This window comes from Sceloporus occidentalis, unplaced genomic scaffold (assembly GCF_023333645.1).
Source record: "Sceloporus occidentalis isolate IW3139 unplaced genomic scaffold, rSceOcc1.0.p SCAF_3, whole genome shotgun sequence".
Taxonomy (NCBI): Eukaryota; Metazoa; Chordata; class Lepidosauria; order Squamata; family Phrynosomatidae; genus Sceloporus; species Sceloporus occidentalis.
In genome coordinates this window covers 155685435-155706557 of record NW_028316983.1, presented here as the reverse complement: position 1 = coordinate 155706557, position 21123 = coordinate 155685435, and the positions used below count along the sequence as shown (strand labels likewise).

Below are 21123 nucleotides of genomic sequence, written 5' to 3'. Positions count from 1 at the left end.
CTTTTTTTCTTTTTTTACAGATGAATTGCTCCCAGTACATTTTTGGGAAGCAAGCGTTTTGAAAATGTCATACTGCACAGAGGTGTCCCTCACTATGAAACTTGCAAAATAGTGGGATAGGTACAAGAAAGGTTCTTCTCCTTGCCTCTTGATCTACGTGTTGTTAATTTGCTAATTTCCGTACAAATGGCATGTAATAGAACCATGCTAAATTTGCAGTGAAGAAGAAACCTAGGTAAATTTTTAGAAGGACAGACACAGGGCTTATACAGCTAAGATTAATGAAAGTCAGTTTAGGCCTTTCAATTTTTTTTCCTGCTGAATTGCTATTAAAAACAGAAAATGTAACAGGACAAGATGGATGATAGTTGCTGTTAATACATTGACAGAAGAAAAAAGTGACCCAGCATTTTTCAAGCAAGCAGGGCTGCACCCTTTAAGTCTATCCTGTATTCCCTGGGGCTCAGCCATACCTATTAACACAGTGGGATAAAGAGTAGTGTCTCCCCTGCAGATCTTAGTACTTGGGTGGATTCATATGGCAAAATACTGTCCTTCAAATAGCTTGAGCCTGAGCCATACAGAGCTTTGTTGGGCAAAACCAGTACAGTACTTTAAATTTTGCCTGGAAGCAGACTGGTAGCCAGTGGAACTGTTGCCATATTCCATCTCTCTGCAGAGTTAACTAGCAAAGAGCACTGAACAGCACTAGAAATATGCCTTCAACACACCTGCCACAAAGCACTGAGATGGTGCCCAGATAAAACCACATATTGTCACTGAAAATAGTCCTGTCACTCAAAACCTATGCTCTGTCTTCTCCTCTTCCCCCCATGGTGTTTATATGATGAACTTGGGGAGTAATGTATTAAATTTTCGCAAACCATGCATGGGTCTCTGTGTTCTTCCAAAACTGAACTAACAAAGCTTTGGGAGAGTACAAATTCAGCCTGCTTTGGACAAAATCTACTTCAGTTCAAAAAAATCTCCCAAATCTCTCCAGATTATCCTAATTTGGTTTGGGATTCAGTTGAATCCATATCACACCCCAAGTGTACAGTATCACGTTTCATTTTCAGCTTGAATCGGAAGTAGCAAGTTTAGTGACAGTAGTGTGGAGTATAACTTCTAGTGGTCTGAATCTTTAAATGTATACTCAAAAGTAAGTATAATTGCTTTCAGTGGGACTTACTTCCTAGTAAGACTGCTTAGAATTGCACTTTCAAGTAAGTATGCTTTTGGACAGAGCTGCCCATTGCATTCTTTATCCCCTCAAATATGGTCCTGAGAATCAGCAGGAAAGATTTCTTGATCCTTTCAAAGATTAAAGCAAGAACAGAATTTACTTCTCTGTTTGAGACTTGTGCTCTTTGTTACAAGGCTGACCCTCTTTGGCTCTCAGATGACATCATCTGTATCAGATTGTGGTTTGTGAAAACATAACCATCACCCAAGTTAGTTTTAATGCCAGATGGATTTCTAGCCAAGGCTGTGATAAGAATTGTCAGCTGCCCCTCACCATCTCTCTGTATTGTCAAAGCAGTCTTGAATCATAAAAATTCCATTCTCAGTTTATGCCTTGAATTCCTCTTTATTAATGGGATAATAACGGGATAATTGCAATATCGTGCAACATCATGTGATAACCCTTGCATTATTGAACGATATTGACAGAAGCATCCCGTTATGCTCACATATTTTTTGCCCATGTGATAAAGTCCTGTGTCATTTATTGCTCAGCCCCAGACAGCAAAATGTTTTGGGACAGCCCTGATGAGAAGCTGCCTACGGTTTCAGATTCTCTCAACTGACAGTAAAAGTACAGAAGAGTAGTTAATTTTTTCTCTTTCACACAACAGGAAAAGTAACATCACGGGGTTGTATCCCATGGTGGATTTGCCTTAACAAATGATGGGTGAACCTGTGGTCTTTCGTGTTGATTGGCTACAATCCCCCTTACCCTTTACCTTAAAGACATGGGAGTGTCAGCATATCTGATAGTCTTGATAAGGACTCTATATTCAGAACAAGAGGCCACTGTCAGAACAGCACACGGAGAAACAGAATGGTTTCCTATTGGAAAAGGAGTCAGACAAGGCTGCATTTTATCACCCTACTTGTTCAACTTACATGCAGAACATATTGTAAGAAAGCAGGCTTGGACACAGAAGAAGGAAAAGTGATAATAGGAGGAAAGAATATCAACCATTTAAGATATGCAGATGACACCATAATACTACAGAAAACCTCAAAGACCTGGAACAACTACTAAGAAAGATCAAGAAAGAAAGTGCAAAGGCAGACCTACTGCTGAACATAAAGAAAACAAAAAGAATGACCACAGAGAACCTACAAAAGTTTGGATTAGACAAAGAAGAAATAGAAATAGTAAAAGAACTCTCATACCTGGGACAATAATGCTAGGAAAGGTAGAGGGAAGTAGAAAGAGAGGAAGGCTGCATGAGAGATGGATGGGCTCTATTTAAGAGATCACGAGTATGAGTTTGCAGGAGTTGAGCAGAGCAGTGGAGGACAGAGGGAGGTGTCTCATCAGCATTGTCGCCATGGGTCAAAACTGACTTGAGGGTTAACAACAACAATAAACCCATGACCACTCAGCATGTGCAGCTAATGGGAATTGTTCCCTACTCTTGCCCTAGTACAATGCACATCCATATGTCAGAAGATCCCAATATTCACTACTCTGTCTTATCTACCATTGGCCTCCACAACACATCCCATGCTGTTCCCAATGGTTCTCCAGTAGTAAGAATAACTTTAAGAGGGTGAAGCAACTTAAGTGGTTTTTGAGAGATCATCAAAAGACAGGTGGAATGGCTTTCCACTAAGATGAGGCACCACCAGTTATAACCCATCTTCTTCCTATTAAAATCTAGAATGTTAATTCCTTTCAGAATTTACAATCTTTCTATACTGAACAGATACTTCTCCTAGTTTAGCTCCAAAGTCAGTCAGAACAATTCGAAAAGATGGGGAATCACTACCTGCTGTCTCTCAGGCAACTGTAAATGTTGCAAGAAGATAAAGGAATCTGTTTAGCAGAAACAAATGTCAGGAATCCAAGAGTAGTACCTCTTTCATAATTAGTTTTCTTCACACAATTTTTGTCCAAGGGGAACCATAGTCCCTTTGCATGTATATGCAGCGAGGGAACAATTGGAAGAGATACAGTATATGTTTTATATTGCAAATTAAATCTAATAGTCACATTCTGGCTGTAATTAAATATTTCTGCATAATGCACATATATATTCTGGCAAGGCAGCCTAATTAATCTATAAAATGCTTCTTCACATTGCCAAAGCAAAGGCATTATTAAATGGATTGTTTTGAAACATAGCAAGGTTGGCATGATTCTGAGCTTGCACAGATGGAAAATGTATATACTATGAGCGTTTTTGGGAATGGGAACTTTGTGTGGAACACAACAAATGGAATACTGCTATTGTCCTGAATCTCTGCCCACACCCCCAATGTTTAGGGGATATCAATAGTATACTGGCTCAATAATATACGTTATCAATAGCATGCTTTATTCAGCCCATGTGGTGTAGTGGTTTGAGAGCTGAACTAGGACTCTGGAGACCAGGGTTCAAATCCCTGCTTGGACATGGAAATGCACCGAGTGAGCTTTGAATCACACTCTCTCAGCTTCAGGTAAAGTCAAAGGCAAACCCCTTCTGAAAAAATCTGGTCAAGAAAACCCTGTGATAGGTTTGCCTTAGGGCTACCATAAATCAGAAACAACTTGAAGGCACACAAACACAAAAATGCCTTGTTACTATACTATGGTGTTAACTATAAATTCCTTTAGGAGCCATGTGGAACACAAAAGGTTGTTTAGTTATTAAGGCATAAATAGACTGTCATTGTAAGAAAGGTCTTCTTATTCCCTCTGATCATTATCATCTCTGGTGAAAATTCATCACTTAAGCATGAAGTTCCACACCTGAATTTTTAAGTAGCAGAGGGGTCAGATTGGACAATATATTTAGCACATATTTAGAAATGATGTTTCAAGAAGTGAAAGATGTGTGTTTGTACCTTTCTTCACCTGCTTATTTCACATTTAGCATATTTTGTTTTGTTTTGTGAGTGGCAACTGGAAGGTAAATACAGGTGTAATCTGCAAGTCTGGTTGCTAATGTTCACATCTCTGAGGAAATTCCTTTGCTGGAAGAAAATCACATTAATTGGAAGGAATATGCATCTTTTGTAATATTTAGTTTGACCCTGAGTCTTCCCAAGCTTTCCTGGAGAACTTTTAGAATATAGGCAGGGAAATTTCTACCCTCTAGATATTTTGCATTTCAGTTCCCAACAGTCCTACCCAGTATGGCCAATAGTAAGGGGCTTGCGTGTATGTGCCTCCAAGCCATCTGTTGACTTATGGTGACCCCATGAATTTCATAGGGTTTTCTTAGGCAAAGAATACTCAGAGGTGGTTCTGCCAGTTCCTTTCTCTGAAATATAGTTAACAGCACCTGGTATTCATTGACAGTCCCCAATCCAAGAAGTAACCAGAGCTAACCCTGCTTAGCTTCCAATATCAGACAGGATCTGGTTCCAGAGAAATTTTAAAAAAACACTGAAAATAATTCCTCTAGGTTCGGAAATGCTCAGTGAGCAAGAGCCTCTAACGCTTTTAGATGCACTATTGGTTTACTTCCCCATGGTTTCAACTTTGCAAGTTTAAGAAAACATGTGGGGAAATAGGGAAGAAACAGGAAGATGGTAGCATCAAGGAAGAAGACTGGTAAAAGCCACCAACTAATCTAATTGGTTATTTTCTGCCAGGCCTATGTGGTGCTTCCACTGCTGATAAGAACTCTGAGCACTGTGGGTATTTTATTATTCCTTGTGAATCCATCAAAGGATTCTGATTAAAACAGGCACTGATGAAAAGAAGGAGGGAAGGGAGAATTCTTCCTTCTTTGTGTGTGTGTGTGTGTGTGTGTGTGTGCGCGCGCGCGCGTAGATAATGGACAAGAGATGAACTACAAGAATTTCAGATGAGTTTTGGAATGTCAGCAATAGTTTCTGCTTCTTATAACTTCCACCCAATTCCACTTTTTCCCCAAATGTATCATCTTCTGAGTGGTTGGGGAATTACACTGTCAACAAGTAGGGATGGAGACGTAAAAGGGTAACCAGGCAGAATCTTAACAGGCATGCATTCCAGCTAGTAATGATACAGGGATTTCCAAAGTGAGAAATCCATACTCTAAATTTGTTATTTCCAATATTCTTTGCAATTACCAAGTACAACACTCCACAGAACCTGTGGAGAAACAAAAATGACAACAAACTGAATGTGCGCACATGGACCATCATAGCTCTATTCCATCATTCATCTACTCTATAGAAAACCTGACAAACATCTGTCTCCATCTATTCTTATAATAGCTCACTGAAAATGGAGAGAGGCCCAGACACAACATTATACAAGTGTATCTTTAAGTTTCTTCCTAGAGGTGGTCTCTATCGCCTGCTATATTTCATAGAAGGGAATGGGGAACACAATTTTGGCAAAGGATACACTAGATATTGGTCAAAAGATGGTGCCTTGGGACAAGGCTGCTTGTTGTTGTTGTTCCTTCAAGTCGTTTGTGACTTATGACAACCCTAAGGTGAACCTATAATGGGTTTTTCTTGGTAAGTTTCTTCAGAGGGAGTTTGTCATTGATTCTCTGAGGCTGAGAGTGTGTGACTTGCCCAAGGTCACCTAGTGGCTTTCCAAGGCCAAGCCAAGATTCAAGATTCCTGGTCTCCAGAATTGTAGTTCAACACTCAAATCACTATACCATGTTGGCTCCTAAAAGGCTGCTAGGGAAGGCTGAACAGGAAAGAAAAAACAGTCATTGAGATGTGAAGTCGAAGGCTTTCATGGCTGGCATCCATAGTATTTTGTGGGTTTTTCGGGCTATGTGGCCATGCTCTAGAAGAGTTTATTCCTGACGTTTCACCAGCACCTGTGGCTGGCATCTTGAGAGAATATTTCTCTGAGGTTGCCAGCCATAGATGCTGGCGAAACATCAGGAATAACCTCTTATAGAAGATGGCCACATAGCCCAAAAAACTCAAAAAAACCTATAGTCACTGAAATGTATGACTTGTTTTATAGTCGACTGATTCATTCCTCTGTGTGCCTAAGAAAACCAGAAGATGGATAAATTAAAAAAAAATTATTTAGAGAAAATGCATGCCTGCAAAGAGAAAGCTTCTGAGAAGCAGAAAAATCAGTGGTATATTGTGTGTGTGTGCGTGTGTGCGTGCGCGCGTGTGCCTTCAAGTCACCTTTCAACTTATGGTGAGCCCCCATGGATTTTATAGGGTTTTCTTTGGCAAGGAATACTCAAAGGTAGTTTTGCCAGTTCAGTAAATGTACATAAAAATGCATACATCCTCATTATAAAAGGCCAGCTGCACTAAACTATTTGCCACAAAGAAGTAATGCTGTCTAAAATAAACTACCCTTCTATTTTACACCTTTTCTGGTTTTCCAAAGACAACAGAAGAGACTAACAGTTCATTCAACAATTTGACAACACTTTTAACTGTCATGGTTCCATCCTGTCGAAACCTGGGGTATGTAGTATGATGAGGTGTTCAGCCTGGTCTGTCAGATAGCTCTGGTGCCCCACTAAACTACAAATCCCAGGATTTGGAAAGATAGTCATGGTGGTTAAAGTGATGTCAACATGCTTTATTTCTGCTATGTGGATACAAAAGAGCAGACTACTGGACAAAGGAGCTTGTATGTGACTCAGTATGATGATGATGATGATAATGATGATGATGATGATGATGATCATCATCATCATCATCATCATCTGGCTTTAAGAAACATGTGGCATCTAGACTAGTAGGGGAAACATCTCATCCCACCCTATCCCATGTGGTCCACGATCTTTACATGCTTGAAGATATGCCAGTATAAATTAGAGGGAGGCTGCCTAAGTCATGATTACACCATGTTTCCAAAGAAATTTACAGAGTTAGTCTTAAGAGGGTCTCATTACATCTGGTATATGAAAGCTCAAACATGGGGGGAGGGAAGAAAAAGAGAATCAATATATTGTGTCATTTGTAGGATTGCCACCTATTCCCAACCTATATAAAGCTCATATTTCAAGTAGAGATTGTATGAACATGAATTTGATCAAACATATTTATGAAAATGATATCAACACTTTTATCAGTGCTGCTTTTAGTTCCAAAAACATGGGTATGTTCCAGGCAAATTTCAATTTTTTTTAAACTGCCAATGATTTCAATATAAGAGATCCCCTCTATGTGTTTAATTCTCCCTTTAAAATCCAGAAGATTTAATGGTCCCAACAAATCCGAGTGAATTGGATTACATCCTGGAAGCAGCAGTAAACAATAGCTAATATTATTATTGCTCTTTGTTTTTTTAAAAAACACCAACATAGAACAAAACAGGACTGCTGTATTAGTAAATTAATCAGTTTTCATAATCAATTCTTTAAAAAAACTTTCATTGGACTTAAAAGTCATTGTGAATAATAATAATAATAATAATAATAACAGTTGTTTTAGTTGCATGACATATAAACATCACAAAATACAAGAATCATCTCACGCAAGGTGACATGCCTCTTCTAAGAAAGGAACTACTAAAACACAAGAGTGCATTGGTTTACTTCGTTTTTAAAAAAATCTTACAAACTTTTTAAAAAAATATTAACATTATTCATAGACAAATGTAAATTATTTGACTAAAATTTATTTAGATTTATCAGCAGTGATTTCTTTATTCAGATGACATCTCTAGAAAGAAAAGGAAATGTCGTGCGCCTATTAAAAAGGCAAGCTGTTTTACAGAAATGCAATGTCCTCGATCATACTGATGTCTGAAAACTTAAATTGCTGTGTGGGAACATAATTTCTGAATGACTGAAATTGCTCCATAGAAAAATAAGGAGCTGCACAATAATGATTCAGCAATAGTGACTTGTCTTCCAACTCCACATCCAATGGCTAAAATGATGTGACTATCTAGCAGTGCAGTTGTAACAATACAAATCCTTTTGATGTCCTACTTGTTTTACCCCACGAATGCAATATGGAGCCAAGGTCCTTAATTTTTCCAGTTTAAAAAGTAGCACTGGTATCTTTCAAGGGTTTGAAATTATGAAATATTTCCATGATGTCAAGGGGGTGGTGATGCTATGGAATGATAAAATCAAGAACCTTTGGCAAACTTCATTCCTAAGTTGCATTCCATAGAAGGCTATGTGAATTTGCCATTGTCTGTAACAAGACACTGTGCCTAAGAAGTGGGTGGAACTGATGCACTAAGTATGGAGATTTATAAACTTCCAGTATGATCTGAGTTGTTCATCTATGCAGAGAATATTTACTATACATTCTTCCGCCCCCTTCCCCTCCTTCTCTTTTCACAAAAAAGGGCCCTGACAAATAAAACAGATTTAAAATTGGCTTGTGAGGAGTACTGAAGTCATAGGTGAACAGTGTTTTGCTAGAAACATGAGGACTAGGAACAAGACACAATCCAGCTCAATTTCACTTCTTACGTCTCATTGGTTTTCTCACTGAACACAACAGGACTTAAATTTTCTAAACTTTGTCTCAACAGTACTATCCCTGACTGACCCTCTTTATATAAAAATAAAATATTTGAGTGTCTTATATTCACAGTTTCCCAAAGGATGTTTAGACCTCACAAAAAACTGTCCTATGCAAATAAGCACAACTTTGCAGGATCTGATCACATAAAAATCTCTCTGTTGGGTTGGGAAAGGGGAGCTTTCTAATGCTTTTGTGGGGGGGGGGGAATAATTTTTCCAAGGTCACACAAGAGGTCTGTGTCAAAGAGCAAAAGACTGAGACCTGTGTTGAACACCAAATTAGCAGCCCAACCATTAGAGCCTTTACAGTAACAGGAGGAATTAAGTAAATAAATGATGATTTGCTTTACATCCAAAGCTTTCTTCTTTTTCTTTTGTAAAATATGACTTCCAAGGGATACCGTAACATTTCCCATCACTTCATTCAAATGACTGGACAGTTTCATTATTAAAATAGAAAAATTAAGCAAGGGGCTTAAAAAGCCATTTCTGCTGCTATATCATTTAGCAAGCAAATGTGATACAGCATATGCATATATACATATACATACATACATACATACATATAAAAGTGCACATTCCAGACTTAAGTCTCTGACAGAACTCATTGCTCTGCTTTCCTACACTGGATGGACCCCACTTCATTCTGAGAGAAATGTCAAGGCAGAAATCAATAATTCAAGGGAACATGCATCCATCAGACTTCCTTCCCTCACCACACAAATCTTTCATAATTGAGGGCTAATATTTATAAAGTGCAAGTCAATCCTTACACTGGAGCCATCACTAAAGACTGATGTGCTACCATATAGACTACTTCATTTCACGGGCTGGATATATATCCATCTCCGTATATCTACTGAGATCGACAATGGGAAATCTGCTTTATTTTCTTATAATTTCAGTGGTGAAGAAGAAATCCTTTTGAGGGATGAACATAAATCAAACAAATGAACTCACTTGTTTCAATAAATTCGGCAAAACATAACTGTATTCTGGACTTACACTTTCTTGAGGTGTGTCCACAGGGTGTTTACCTCTTATATTATGCATACATTTCATGGTAGAAGAATTGCAACCATGAAACATGAAGAAGACCCATAACTTGGACTGATGCCACAGATCTTTAATAACAACTTGATGTACTTATATGCATGTGCCTTCGAGTTATCTGTCAACTTCCAAAGACCCTATGTATTTAATAGAGTTTTCTCCACTCTTGAGATAAACTGGAAGGTGATAGATCAGTTTTTGGGATGAGACTAAACCACTCACATATCATGACACTAGTCTGGCAGTGATATTAACATGACGCTTTACACTGATGAAACTTTTTGGTTTTCTTAATTGGTTTCCTTAGATCCCCAAACAACTCTATCCTCCTATTAGCTTAAACACTGGAAGATGGCATTAAAGTCAAACCAGAATTCAACGTCAGAAAGTCAATAAAACTGATAATTTCAAGGAGAAAGACAGAATGCATGCACAATTCTGACAAAGAGTAGGATCTCAATGTTTCATTTAACGGCAGTGCAAGCTCTTCATTAATAAGAGCATATCACCATTTTTGTGATATCTGTTCGAATACAAAGCAAAGTTAGATCCCTTTCTTATGTACTGGACTCTGCTGCCAACCCAGGATGGAGATGCTGAAGCCCAACATTTGGAGGGAGCCATGATGGGAATGCTGATCTAAGTCCACCAGTGGGGGGAAAAAACTGAAGGAAGCCTCCACTCATAAAAACAACAATGCATGAGGAGAAATTAATGTCTCAAGAGAAGGATATACCCTTCTGTGAACTATTCATCTCATTCAAGAAATAGGAGCCATGCACAAACCTCATTCAGGGATCATGAATCTAGAGAGCAGAATTTGCCTCTTCAAAAGTTTCATCAAGTTTTGAAAAGTAGATGACTGATATTCAGCAGACGGACAGACAAAAGGACTGCCTCCCTATATCAGTTCCACACTATATGAAGTGTTGGTGTCAAAGGCTGTAAAATGTTAACCATCCTTTTCAACTGAGGATAAGGGGAATTTAACAACAGGTCCCTGCTTGCATGGAGGATCCAATAAAGGGGCAAGAAGGTAAGTGTGGAGACATGGATATTTCTAATAGAGAACTCTCTCTCTCTCTCTCTCTCTCTCTCTCTCTGTGTGTGTGTGTGTGTGTGTGTGTGAATGATAGGTTATATTTGTAATCTCTGATGACTAGCCTTGAGATATGTGATAGCAGAAAACTGGTGTGAAAAAAACAACCTACTATAAGTAGGAACTAGCAAATCCCTAGAGGGGACACCAGCTTTCAAGAGCTTCAAATGGCTGCAGAGGATAACTGCAGGGAGCCACCATCAGACTAAATCATTTCCACTTGCTTTTAAGATATACAGCATGCCCACCACCACTGCCGCCTCTGATGGTTATTACTGAGAAACCAGTTACTTTGGATCACAAATCTCTTGAAATTTGGGACCGAGTACTCTCTGTGGAACTGAAAGACAGCAAAGCATACAGGCGCTAGAACCTTCCGAATAACATCGTAGAGAAGTGATTCCATCCTGCAGTTGTTTATTATCCCATTTTGATCTGCTTTAAAAGAGCCTGTTTAATTGGGTTCTCCTCCCACTGTGCCGGCCTGATGGAAATCTGTGTTTCTGTGTCTCAGGGGTGAAGGCATCTGTTTGATCTCATCCCACCAGACTCAACCACAGACCCCTTCCCTTGTCTCACTGAAAGTTATTGCCTCCCTCACCTCCCCTTCCATCCCAAAGAAACATGCAGGGATGCCTTCCATCATGAAGGAAGGGCTGTTAATCTGATCTGTAGAACAATTTAAAGTTTCACACAAATCCTTTCTGGGAGAAACCAGGCATCTCATGAAACAAGCCTTTGTCTTGACTGGAGAAAGAATATGCATAGATGGCTGGCGAAGCCAGAGATGGGCATTCCAAGCCAGAGATTCTTTCCCTGAGCACATTTGTCCAAGATGGTATTATGTGAAAAAGAAGAGAGCCATGGCACAGTGGATCCTCTTAACTTAGGAGTGTCCCCCCCATATAGTCCTGCATCAGCATTTTCCCCCTTCCTCTCACATAAGTTTGTGCACATCTGTGCAGAGAAACCAAAGACAGGGACTCTTCCCACAAGTTTGAAAAGAGTAAGTCAGAGCTGCTCCATAAGCATCTCATGAGCACATTTCATCAATGGAATTATTAACAGAATACGATAAATGAAACATTCATAGAGTGCTCTCTGTTAAGCGTGCTCTGTCCCTGAACAAACTGCAACTGCCTCTTTTTGCTCAAGTCTTTTGCTCAACAAGCCAATTACTTAAAGCATGGCAGCTAAAGAGCCCATCTTCCTTCCAGATTTGGTAAGAAGGAAACTTTAAGTCATGGGTATCATCGAGGGGCAATTTCCCAGCCTCTTTCTGGCTAACGGGACCAGATGTGCTGCAGGGCTGAGTGTCATTTTAGCCATTCAATTTCTCGATCCCTGAATGTCACCAGGAGTTCCCTTGGACTGAACACATCCAGTTCAGCACTTCCAACGGAGGGCATTAAACTCTCCATAAAATATGGATTTTATTGCAGCACTGTCAAGGCCTCCTTCCACAACTGCTGACCTCTGCTCACTTTTGCATATCTTTAGGCTCCAAGCTTTGCATTAAAAATGAGGCGTCTCCCCATCTGTCTCTATCCGTCCATCAAACTATTTATAGAGGTAGAGATAGGGATGTGAAAAACGTGAGCATGCAATATATATATAAATAGATATATATATACACATATATTTTCCCCTTCAATACAGACATATTTGCTACAGCCTTGTTTCTGTAACTGTGCACCTTCAGCATCCCATTTAGTCACTTACTGAATGAATACATCTGTATCCCATTTATTCACCGTCCACCCCACACCTTGAAAAGGGCTTTCACTTGCACATGTTTTTGGGGTATCTTCTGTGATTCCTTCTGGTCTCCCTGATTTCTTTTTGCTCACCCTGATTTCAACTACGCACCTTGGCTTGGCCACCTTTTCCCCTTCCCTTGGTGGTCCTCCTCTCCAGCCAGATCCACATCAGCTCTCAAGGAAAGCCTTTAAAGGCGCACATACTTGCACTTGTGTGCGGTCCTCCTCCAGTAAGGTGCGTATGTGTGCATGAAGCAGCAGCATTCAGGAAAAGATGCCTCTCTTTCCCTTCACTTTGCTTAAAAGGCCAGCCCAAGATGCTCCTGCTGACATCAACTGGCAGCCTCCAGTTGGCATCCCATCCATGCGCAAAAGAGGGGGAAAGAAAAGGAAAAGTGGAGGATGGGGAGATTAAAACAAAACAAAACACCCATAGCATCCATCCCTAACCTAAAGGAGAGCATAGGCACCCATGTGCTGCCTATAGGGCCCTCTATAGTAATGCACCTGCCAACTTTGTGTGTGTGTGTGTGTGTGTGTGAGAGAGAGAGAGAGAGAGAGAGTGAGTGTGAGAGTGTGTGTGTGTGTGTGTGTGTGTGTGTGTGAGAGAGAGAGAGAGAGAGAGAGAGAGAATGTGTGGAAATAAAAGCTAGCATTTATAGCTGAGCAAAGAAGAAGAAAAAGGGAGGGAGGTGATGAGCCAGGGAGCAGGATTTGAACCCAGGTCTCTCCAATCTTAATGGAACATTCTAAGCACTGCATCATCTCGGTTGGTCCTTTCAATAATGTCGACCCACGGGACAGAGAGAAGCCTCCTCCCAAAAGGCAAAGGCTTTCTTGGAAGGTCTTCCTTACCTTGGACAAGAAGAAGGGATGAGAGCAAGGATGAGCCAAGGAACGATGGCAAAAGGGATGAGTCAAGCAGAGCTCCAGCGCTGCGGAAAGTCGACAGGACCCAGCGTTGCTTCTCTCTCCTCCTTTCTTTCTTTCCTTCCTTCCTTCTTCCTTCCTTCCTCCTCCTCTGCTGCTGCTGCTCTTCCTCTCCTCCAGCATCACTTTCAAACTCTGGCTCTGGAGGGAGAAGGCAAGCCGGGGAGGGGAAAGAGAGAGAAAGATTTCCCTCCCTCCCCCTCCTCTCTCCTTTTCTTTCTTTCTCTCTTTATCACTCTCTCTCTCTCTTTCTCCTGCAGACGGTGGACTGGGTCCTGCTGCTCTCCTTGCTGCGCCTCCAGAGCTGCAGCCAAAGGATGGAGGGAGGCTTCCAGCGATTTGCAAAGGGAGGGAGGGGGAAGGAGGAGGAAGAGGAGGAGGAGGGATTTGGGGCAGAGGGACACCCCCCAAAATACATACACACAACACCCCCCACCAGCCAGCTTTCTTCAGCCCCAGCCCCCCTTTTGCATTAGTGTGCCACAGAGGAAGGACTGCACTTTTCTGGTTTTCTGATTTGGTTGCTGGCCACATCTAAGAAGAGGCCAAAGGGTGTTTGGATCTGTGACTATCTGGGGTGTGGGTTGCAATGCCAGGCTTGAGTCTGAGCACCGAAAGGTGCAGAGCAAACCCTAGCCAGCCCGTGTTGGTACCTGGGCACCGAAAACCTCCTTGCCCTGTTTGTCATTGGGCGCCTTCAAAAGGTTCCCAGCTTGGGAGCCAGGGCAGCATAGTGCTTGGCGCACTGGAGTATATGACTCGGGAGACCAGGGCTTGAATCCTGCCTTGGCTACAGGAACCCACGGGGTGACCTTGGGCAAGCCACGCTTGCTCAGCTTCAGAGGATGGTGAGGGCGACCCACCTCTGGATAAACGTGGCAAGAAAACCCTGTAGTTTATCACATGGGGGACAGTTTGAAGTATAGACGGTGATTAACCTGTGATAGTCCCGCAACTGCGGTAATGGTTTTCACATGGTGTTGTGTTCAGAGCGCCATTATCCTGTGAATAACCTGTGATGATCCCTCAATTGCACCAATGGTTTTCACATGACATCAAGGTGCAACGTTGATTAAATTGCCATTATCCAGTGAATAACCAGGCAAGAAAGAGCAGCAAATCATTCACAGGATTTCCCCATGAATGAAATTTTGCTGTTTATTGCCTGGTTATTCCCTGGTTATTCACAGGATAATGGCTCTTGTGCTAATCTCATTTTAATCACGTTTGGGCAATTGCCATTTGGGCAATTTTCATAAGTTAATCACAGTTTAAACTCCACATTCCCCCTCGTGTGATAAACTCCATAGGGTCACCTTAGAATCGCCATGAGTCGGAAATGAAGGCACACAACAGCAACAGGAAGACGACCCAATCACAGGGTTTTCTGGGGCTGAGAGTGTGTGACTTGCCCAAGGTCACCCAGTGGGTTTCCAAGGCTGAGCTGGGATTTGAACCCTGGTCTCCAATACTCAAACCACTACATCACACTGGTTCTCCACCCCCACCCCCCCACTCCGCCTAGCAGCAAGATCATGATGTTGCTGTTAAGTTCCTTCAAGTCCACTGACTTATGGTGTCTCTGTGTGTGCCTTCAAGTCGCCTGTTGACATATGATGAGTCTGTGAATTTCATTGGATTTTCTTAGCCAAGGAATATTCAGAGGAGATTTTGCCTCTGAAATACAGCCTACAGCACCTGGTATTCCTTGGCAGTCTCCCTTACAAATACTAACCAGGGCTGATCTTGCTTAGCTTCCAATGTCAGACAGGATCTGCTGCTGACCCCATAACACGGTTTCTTGGCAAGATTTGTTCAGAGGTGCTTTGCCATTGCCCTTCCTCTGAATCTTGAGAGAGTGTCACTTACCCAAGGTAAGTGGGATTCCATGCCAGGGTGAGGATTCGAATCCTGGTTTCCCAGAGCCCTAGTGCAAAGCTCAGAAAAATAAATCACTAGCAATGTGCTCCTTTCACATGACGTGCAAAGTAAGCTGCTGCATTCCGCTTAATGTGAGGACTGGCCCCAATTCTTATCCAGGAAGCACATTTCTGTCCTCTTGCTCTCCCCTCTCAGTTGGCTGCTCACTCCACTTTTAAACCTTCAAAGAGGCAGTTTTCATAATCAGGAGCTCTTATTATGTATAACATGTAAACCAAGACATTTGGTTCATGTAGTGCTAGTCTCTAGTTTATTTCCACTGGGTTAAACTGGATTCGAGGCCCTCATTTAGAGGTCTTGCCCCATCAATTGCTGGGACAGAAAACCTCTTTTAAGCTGTGGACCCAGGTTATGGAGCTCTAAGAGATGTTTTGATGCCTAACTCTTTGTCTTGTAGTTTTTGGTAGAATCATAAAAAAAAAAGGTTTATTTTGCAAGGAGTTTGAAGTCTTTTGAAGCTGTCTTTCCTATTTTGACTATTCTTGGTAACTTAGTTTAAAGGCTCTCTGTGTTTATTTTTATATTTTAAGGTCAGTTTATGTTTGTATGAATTTATGGATCTACACTACCATGGGAGCCCTTTTGAGGTCTGAAGATGTAGTTAAACATTGATTTCATAAATAAGCAAACAATGTAGAGCCTTGTTAGATGACATTTAATATCCTTTTCTCTTCTTACAAGGCAACATCTTCCCATACGATCTTCAGGTAACTGTGGGGTAGGTTAGCTTAAAAGGTAGTGATTACTCAGTGAGCATCATAAGCAATGAGAGATTTGAACCCGGGTCTCCCTAGTCTTAAACTAATATTCCAAGCACTACATCAGATTGGGTCTTTTTAATATTACAATATTTTGTTTTTTTTACTAATAAGCAAAGTAAAAACGAGTTGTTAAATCAGAGTCACAAATTATATTTAACCTTAATGGGGTACTTTGCAAAGCAATTCTTGACATATTTAGTTGGAAATAAGGCCCCCTGTATTCTGTGGTCTCTTACTACCTAGTAAGTGCATGGAGGGTTGCACATGCTATTTCAAAAGCTTTTTATGCCTGTTCTATTAATCCTTACAACAGCCCAGGGAGGTAGGACAGAACAATTAATTCTGCTTTGCACAAAGTGACTGATGTACAGACTGTGACTAAAGACTACTAAAACATTCTTGGCAGACAGCAGTTTTAACCTCAGTGTGAGCTGAATTCAGACTAAGTTGTCCTTGATCCCCACTGAATTAAATATAACTTTGTTGTTGTGTGCCTTCAAGTCATTTCCGACTTACGGTGATCATAAGGTGAACCTATCACAAGGTTTTCCTGGCAGGATTTGTTCAGAGGGACTTTGCCATTGCCTTCCTCTGAGGCTGAGAGAGTGTGACTTGTTCAATGTTTCCATGGCCAAATGGGGATTTGAATCCTGTTCTCCAAGGTCCTAGTCCAACAGTCAAAGTGTTACACCATGCTGGCTCTCAAAGTTGACTCAAGTCACTAAAATTTCACATTACATCTAGCATGAACTAGGTGCAACCAGTTTAATCTGTATCCAAATCTACATGAATAATAATTAAAAACTTGTGAACTCATATGAAAAACTAGCAAGAGGGATAAGCACTCTTATGATGATATGAAGGCATTTTAAAAAAAGTTTAAATAGTTGGGTGAGGGAAGAAGGAAGAGAGGAGTAAGGAACAAGAAATGTAATTTTAGATGAACAATATGTATAAGCCATTTAGTATATAAAGACCTTTACCTGACAAAAATCAGAAAATTTCTCCACAAATAACTCCTCCATAAATAACTGCTCGACTTAAGTCAGAAATGACTTGAAGGCACACAACAAAAACAAAAGCAATAGTGGATTCATTCAGATGACAGCTCTATGAAGGTAATAACATGAATATATGAGGACTCAAGTGAGAGGGCAACAGGGACGCTTGCAAGCACGTTCACATTTAAGTGGAGCCAATACTTTGGGGGGACAGTATGAGCAGAATTTATTTGACACCCGCACATCCATCCCACACACACTTTAAACACACACACACACACACACACTCTTCCAGAATTTGGTTGCTGAAAAAGGATCAAGGGGGTTGAGGACCAGGAGTGGATTTTGAAGGAAAGGATTTGTGAGCTCAGTTCCGGTACTAATCACAAAATCCTAAACTGTGCATGTGCTTACAGGCCTCCCTGTTCCTCAGTTCTCCGTTTATTTCCGCCTGCCTGACTCACTATTTTGCACCGTGTGCCAATTGATGGATCTCAAACTTCCAGTAAAAATAAAATAAAAGCAGTTCCCTTAAGGATGATGCATCACCACCCCCTTATCAGCTTTCAAACTGAAAGCAAAGAGCCCACCAACATAGTCAACTACCTGTTGTTTCATGTGTTGAGCAATTTTTGCCATATCTTTCCACTGGGTGCAGTTGGATTACTTAGCAGTGCTGCTGTTGTGGCTTGCAGATGAAAAGTACCTCCGAATGCGGATAGTTCTACTTCTATGGCTCTAATTTTACTTCAGTATGTAATGGGCCTATCAACATTTGAATTGGTTAGATTAATTGACTAAAGTCAGCTAAAACAAGTGCCCAGTGAGTTGGACAGCAGACTGAATGTTAAAACAAGTGTTAGTAAAAGGCATCCTCTTCATAGAAGCATTCCCTTACATGCAAGAGGAAGGGCTAAAGTTAGAAGACTATCGGTCTATGATTCTCACAACCCTAGCCACTCCGGCCAATGAACACGGTTGCTGGCGATGATAGGCACTGCAGTCCAACACATTTGAAGGATGACAGGCTGAAAACCACTGTTTCATAAATAATGCCTTCTATGACACATGCACTTACATGCTTTACAGACAACATTCATTCTGTTTTGCTTAAGAAATACAAGTTTTGATCCTACATTCCTTTCATTCATGGAAGGATTTTTTTTTGTCCCCCAATATCTCATCCTTGGGATTGGGAAAACATTTGGGAATGGTTTAATCTGTGGTTCATATTGTTGCAAATAGTCAAATACATTTGTGAAATCTAATCCTCATTAAAGTGGAGCAATTTAGGGGCCATGTCCATAGGTACATTTATTCAAATTAAGCATTTGATTCATTAACTAAAAGACATATGATTATAGAACTTATAATTAAATAATGAAATGAGTTGCATTAATTAATAATTACTTAGTAATAGATTTAGCAAATCAGTAACCAGTCTATCCCCCAGCTCTCAGAAACTGAATTTGGAGGTTCTGATGCAAACATCTATTATGGTCTAAGAAAATGTCATTTCTGATAAAAACTGATATAAAATACATTTTTCAGCTCTCATCTATTACTTTAAGGACAGAGAGGGGAGTTTTTAAAATCCAGCTTTAATGGGAAAAGTTCCCAGAACTGCTGATGGTTTTGCTTATGATTTGAATGAAACGAAGGTTGAGTGGTGGCACTTAGAGTCCTTTTAATTTGTTTCATACCAGATTCAATGCTAAATGGATCAAAATTAAAATTCTTCCTGATGTGGCTTCATACGTCACATTCACACTACTGGTGGTTTTACCTTTTAGGCCTGTACATATTGTCATATTGTTCCTTTAAGTGTTTTTTAATGAAAATATTTTATTTCATGCTTGGGACCAGTAGTGCCACTAGGGCTGGTCTCATCCGGTGCAGTAACTCATGGTGTCACCTCCTTCGATTTCACATCATAAAGAATCTTTAGTAATTTTTTTTGCACTAATGTTATTTGTAAATCATAATTCCCATATATCACTGAATGTAATGCTAACAGTTGTGACACAAACAACTAGCAAAATCAAAATTATACCTTCCAATTACAATGTCTTATGCACAACCTAAATGTATTTACATAGTGAAGATTTGCTTAAAATGTGATGTTTTTACAGAAAATTTAAAAAGAATAATTTAAAAAATTACATTTAAAATTAAAAAATAAAATTTTGAAATTTTAATTTTACAAATTATGGGGCCTCTCCTTTCTCTGTCCACTGGGCTTCACTCCACTCCCACCATCTCTTAAAACATTTTAAAGAGAAACAGGTGAACGCCACAGCCTGTTTCTGCCAAAAGGTAGGTGTTTGGGGAGCAGTGGTGTCACACACCCTTAGAGTGTCGCCTGGTGCAGTCCGCACCTCCCATACCCCTAAGTGCTTGGGACTAGAGGCTACTAACACATTACCCAAAACAGAGACTATTAAACTGGAGTTATAAGCTAAGAACAAATTTAAAACTTTTTTTAAAAAATTAAAACAATGTACACTGTATTTGGGATGTGTTAATGAGGCCCAAAGGCTTTGATGAACAGCCAAATTTCAACTTGGCATCTAAATGACATGAGTGTGGGTGCCAGTTGGGCCTCTAAGAGGAGGGCATTCCAATTGGGGTGCCATGGCTGAGAAGGCCCTCTTCCACATCACAACACAGCATATTGATATCACTGGTGGGTCTCAGGGCAGACCCCCCAGCAGACCTTAATTGCTAGGCAGGCAAATATATGAAGAAGTGTTCCCTTAGGTGTTGTGACCTCAAACCTGTTTCATCCAAGAACATATGGACTCTGGAGTTGCTCACTCACCACATGTGTAAGCATCTTACCCCAAAAGGGGATATTTGCAATGTGGGTAGATTAGCATTTTTCTTGCAGAACCCTATCATGCTCCTTTTCTGCAGCCTGAAAATTGCTGTCTGGATATAAGAACACAGTACTCAGATAAAGAGAAAATATAAATGCCTCTTGTTGATATTTAGCCAAAGAAGAAACAGGAGAAGGTGATAGTGTTAAGATTGCAGTGCTGTACAAAATTGCTTGGGAATAAATAACACTAAACCTGGTAGATGTTACTCCATGACAGCAAACAGGCTTTGGACTAAGCTGTAAAATAGTCTTCTGGTATACCTATATATCCAGGTCTAGCTTTCTTGAAGTTATTCAGCAGCCCCAGCTAAGGAGTGGCTGTTGCTCAATGGAAAATCACATGTTTTGGATGCAAAACAGAATGCATATTGAGTTGAAGGAATTTAGGTCCAGAGCTGGGAGTATCTGGGAACTATGAGAGTTCCTGTCAGTCAAAGTATACAACACTGAGTTAGACAGATTCCATATAAGGCAGCTTCATATGTTCAAAGAATAGTTAAAATAATTATTCCGGTAAACTAGCAGAGTTGTTTGATGGGAGTGCCAAGAATCCATAGACCTGCAACCCAGTCAGGAGATAGTACTACAGGTCTTGATATCAACATACCACTGGCATGTTTCCCTAAAACATTCTTACAAAGCATAATAATGTTACACTGATCCATTGAGTTTCCATTATATAGTGCTTGTAAAACATACCACTCTCACAGCTTTCCTCTCTTCCAGATCTGAGATCAGCAAAGTCCAGAATATAAAACTTGCAGGATAGGTTCAGCATATTCACCAACTGTTACTCAAACTCTGCCACATTTATTAAAATCAGATGCACGTTTTCGGAAGTCAGTTGCTACTCAGTCTTCAAAAAGATCTGTGGCTTCCAAACTCCAAACAGAATTTCACCATGGCTACTCTTTTCGATTAGCTCTCTTGAGGTTTTGTATAGTTATTTGCTTGGGAATGAAAAGTGGCCTCCCTATTTATCTCTTAATTGTAAGACTGAATATATCTATGCCTTGTGCATGTAAAGGATTTACACTTGCATATTGAACCATGAATGCTTT

General features: G+C 40.4%; 1 protein-coding gene across 1 annotated transcript in view; it reads right to left on the bottom strand.

The window, feature by feature from the left end:
• LOC149316961 (cadherin-6) overlaps positions 1 to 13764 on the bottom strand; it is a 199253-nt gene extending 185489 nt beyond the window's left edge. The window contains exon 1 of the mRNA XM_089516587.1: positions 13404 to 13764. The gene's annotated coding sequence lies outside the window, so the exon portion shown is untranslated. The remainder of the gene's footprint in view (positions 1 to 13403) is intronic.
• Between the last annotated feature and the right edge of the window lie 7359 nt (positions 13765 to 21123).